Source organism: Squalius cephalus (assembly GCF_949319135.1).
Source record: "Squalius cephalus genome assembly, chromosome: 2".
In the NCBI taxonomy this organism is placed as follows: Eukaryota; Metazoa; Chordata; class Actinopteri; order Cypriniformes; family Leuciscidae; genus Squalius; species Squalius cephalus.
This window is the reverse complement of record NC_137123.1, coordinates 48,046,367-48,047,042: the sequence shown is the minus strand read 5'-3', so window position 1 is coordinate 48,047,042 and position 676 is coordinate 48,046,367.

The window sequence follows — 676 nt, the reverse complement described above, 5'->3', positions numbered from 1 at the left end:
GAAAGACGGTATAGCGGGCCGCCGATGGAGGGAGAAACGTTACCGTATATATTAGAAAACAACCGCCTGAAATAGTGGTTTACTTGACACTGAACTTGGTTTACCGTAAGTATTAGAAAAGAAAAGCCTCATGCATATGGCGTGCCATATTGTGAAAGAACCGCCTCTGAATTGTGTACTGTACGATCAACACCCTACAACAGCACTGCAGTACTTGTTTGCAATAATCAATAAAATAATAAAAATAAAATAATAAAAATCACCAATTAACTCGAAGATAAAATATTAAAATACATAACAAATGTATTAGAACTGGTGAATAATAACAGTGTACATTGAAGTGTGAGAAATGTCAGAGTGAAATATTATTTATTATTATTATTATTAATATTATTAATAATATTGAGACGGTACAAAACAGGTTACATTTGTTTATGGAACATACTTTTTTTTCAGAGGTTAACCTATATATATTTTTTGGTTTGGTACAATCCACTGCCTCTTATTTATTAAACATATCCTGACCCTTTCCTATTCACATTCCCTTGCATAACTGTATTTGTATATAGATTATTTTATTTGCTTATCTTGTTTATCTGGAAGCCTCACCCAGGGGCGTAATTTGTGGGGGGGTTGGGGGGGAGATAACCCCCCCAATATTTAAATCTATGCATTA